General features: G+C 44.5%; 1 pseudogene; it reads left to right on the top strand.

Moving 5' to 3' along the window:
• The first annotated feature begins 2,003 nt into the window (after window positions 1-2,003).
• LOC116223466 overlaps window positions 2,004-3,657 on the top strand; it is a 2,262-nt pseudogene continuing 608 nt past the window's right edge.

The following is a 3,657-nucleotide window of genomic DNA, read 5'->3' as shown; positions in this document are numbered from 1 at the left end:
AATGACATGGAAAGGGTCCCTACAGAGATTCAATTCAATTTTATTTTCAATTCAATTTTATTTATATAGCGCCATAACAATACAATTGTCTCTAGGCGCTTTACAGAGCCCAGAGCCTGAAACCCCCTGCAAGCACAATGGCAACAGGGGCAAGAAAAAACTCCCTGTTAGTCAGGAAGGAACCTTAAGCAGAACCACGGCACATAAGGGGGAACCCATCTGCTTGAGGTCGGCCGGGTGGAGATAGGAAGGGGGGATAGGGGGAGGGTTGTGTGGCAGAAGGGGAAGGGAAACAACAGGTGTTGTACATAGCCTGCATTTGGTAGATGTACATAATATATATACAGACATCCGGTGGTAAATACATAATACAGACAAGACCAGTTTAGTGGGTATACACTGTGCTCATAGGGTTACTGTTACAGGGTTAAGGGGAGTAGGAACAGAGAAACATGTCGATGGTGGCAATAATATATATTGTATATAAATGCTAGCATAGGGTATGAGGTAGAGTAAGTGTACGGCAGTGCGGTGGCGGTGGGTGCAATTGGCCGAGGGTTTCTACAGGTAGATCGGGTGGAAAGACTACAGCAGCGTCCCATAGCGAAGATAGTCTAGATTAGGAGAGAAAGAAAAAAAAACACAGTGTGAGATACACCTGTGTCTGTTTAAAATGACTGTTTTTACAGTCAATGTTTTACCTTTCTCATCTCTGACATAGCAGCCCATGCAGTGCATGTAACGGTGCGCTTCACTCCAGGCAGCAACTAAAACTAGAGCATTTCTAGAATTTCTACAAAAAAATGCCGGTTGCTCAGCAGAAGAGGATCACTGACAGTAACCGCACAGATCACAGGAATGAAAGCAGCGTACAGATGATAGTGACAGAATTGTGTTAAACAAACACAAACTATACAAACTATAAGAACACCCATAAATCAACCTATAAGAACACACATAAATCAATGAATAGAGACGTCTCTATTGTCATCACTACATTTGTCACTAAACACCAGTCAGTATCTTCCCTGCAGGGACAGGGGTGCACACATATCACACTAATGGGCATTCTGTGAGAGCAACCTGTTGGTGTACTTCTGCATATGCAGTTAAACACAGTGTGTGTGTGTCCATGTGTGGTTTGAAGACAGATGGGCGATGAACACAGTATTACTACAGGGAGTCAATCATGAAAACTGACAGTCTTAGGCACAAAAGGATCACGACCAATCGTGGATTATGATAAGTGGCCCTAAAAGACTCTAACCACTCCAGAGAGAAATAATGGGCAATGGGGCAAGGTCTCTCTGGTCTCATGAATCCTCTCTGATGGTGTGGATGTCCATGGTTACGATGGTATGTCACATACTGGAACATTTCTGATAACAGCCAGAGTCTGTCAAGAGCACCGCCGTTTTTATGCTGGAAAAATGAAAATGAAACTGACGTTGTTTCTCTTGGGCGCCTTTCCTGCGTGACTTGCAAGGAATGAGGAGGGGTGGGAGCAGTGCTACATTTTAACTCAGGAGGTCCCGGAACACAGAGACAGGACGCCTACCACGGCAGAAGGCTCATTCTAAAATGCGTAATGTTTCTTAAAAAAGCTATGGTGTTTGTATACAGTCCTAGCTCTGTAAATGGGAAACAAAGTAGCTTGGACAAAGCCATACACTGTACAATTGCTAAGGGCAGCCTTAACATGACTGATGATCATAGTAAAATAGTTTATTTTGAATAGTTTAAAGTGAATGTTAAGGTGAAATCTTGGAAGTTCCTGGAAGTCATACAGGAAAGCCATCCAAGAGAAATAATGCCCTCAACGTTTCTCGGAAGTCACACAGTTTTAGAGCCCCAATGTTTTCTCAAAAGCCCCGAATCTGTTTTTAAATCTCTCTGGGGGTCTCTTTAGGGGGTTAGGACAAAGACCAGTTTGACAGAATAAATATTTGCAATTTCCATGACATCTTCTGTTTCTATTTTGTTAGTACTTAACAGTACTTAACATGGATGCGCACATTTCGAAGACCACTTAGAGTCTCACCTCTGCAGCAGAGATGCGGGACACCACCCAGATGCTGATGCAGCCCAATGCAAACTGGGAGGAGTACCTGACCCCTGCTCCCCTCTCTATTGCCATCATGGGGGAGCTGGTCTTCATCTCCTCAGGTACTGACTTCTCCATCAACAAGAACCCCCCACCAACCGGCTTCAAGTACATAAAATACCCAGACTCCTTCAGGGCCTGTCTTATGCAAATCTGTAACTAAGGCTGGCACGCATTCAACGAGGCCCACAAGAATATGGATCAGATCCGCATTCTCACAGCCACAGTTCCTGATTACATAAAGGAAGTAGTCAAGATCCTTTTCCAGGGCAGTGATGAAGTTATTGAAACTCTCCTGCCTAATCAACTGGAAAACATCCGTACCATTGCAGATGAGTGCGTGACACTGGCAGAAGGTGTTGAAAAGAAATATACTGATGTCATCAATTTAATCCAGGAGCTGTTGGAGGCCTGTGTCAATGCTGAACACTTTCATGGAGAAGAGCTGGAGAAAGTTAAGATGACACTGAAGGAAACTGAAATGAGGGAGAAGACTGCCAAAGGGCTGAATGAACAGTCCAAAAAAGCAATGGAGAACATGTCAAAGCAATTGGAAGATGCACAAGATGAGTACAAGAAATCAATGGATACCCTTCCCTCTGGGTGGGAAATGATTGGGATGGATTTCGTCGGAGGAATCACAGAGACCGTGACAGGAATGGTCAGTGGAGTCACTGCTTTAATAACTGCTCCAGTGAGATTAGCCTGCAGTGCAGCAGAGACCGTCTCAACAACATACCACAACATCAAACCACAAGAGGAGGCCTTAGATATGGTCTCACAAATGACAATCTGCAGCAAGTCTGGAGAGATTATTTCCATTATAGCTACCCTCAAACAATTTGTCAATGACGGTAAAATAGACTGGCACAATCTCTATGATCAGAAAAATAAATGTACAAAGACTACATGGACCGAGTCTCAATTCCAAAGCATGTCTGAGGACTTGAAGAGGATGCCCCAGGGCAAACTAAAGAAGAAAGCTGTGTCACTTTGTAACAGGGGCATCACCATCTGTAGACAGCTGGCAACGTATCAGCCAGATCAGAAGTGGGATGAGAAAAAAACTAAACAGCTCATAAAGAACTTGAAGCAGCTGAATGATGATGCCCTCAAATTTGACTGTAAGAGTAAGGCCAGATCAGGTTGTCCTGCTCTTACCCCCAAACCACCCATGATGTCCAAAGCAGAGAACAACAGCTCAGGACGGCAGTCTGCCGGTCAGAGAGCATCTGAGAATGCCCGTTTCCGCATCGAGCAGACCAGAGAACAACTCAAACAAACACGGGACTCGTATGAGAAGTGTGTGGAGAACATGGAGAAGAATCAGAAGGAGCTGACTGATGTCCTGGTTGAAATGCAGAACTGCAAGATCAAAGAGATTGACTTTGACACCACTGTCAAAATGCTGGTCAAGGGTCTCGATGCCATGGGCAGAGTCAAAGAGCAGTGGGAGAAGATGGTACGCTTCTTCCAGATGGTCTCCACCCTCGTGAAAACCAGCCTCAGCAAGACACTGCACAATTTTGTCACAACAGCTGATGACTCAAAGA

This window comes from Clupea harengus, chromosome 14 (genome assembly GCF_900700415.2).
Source record: "Clupea harengus chromosome 14, Ch_v2.0.2, whole genome shotgun sequence".
NCBI lineage: Eukaryota > Metazoa > Chordata > Actinopteri > Clupeiformes > Clupeidae > Clupea > Clupea harengus.
Note: the sequence above shows the minus strand (reverse complement) of the source record. Positions and strands in the feature narration are given on the sequence as shown.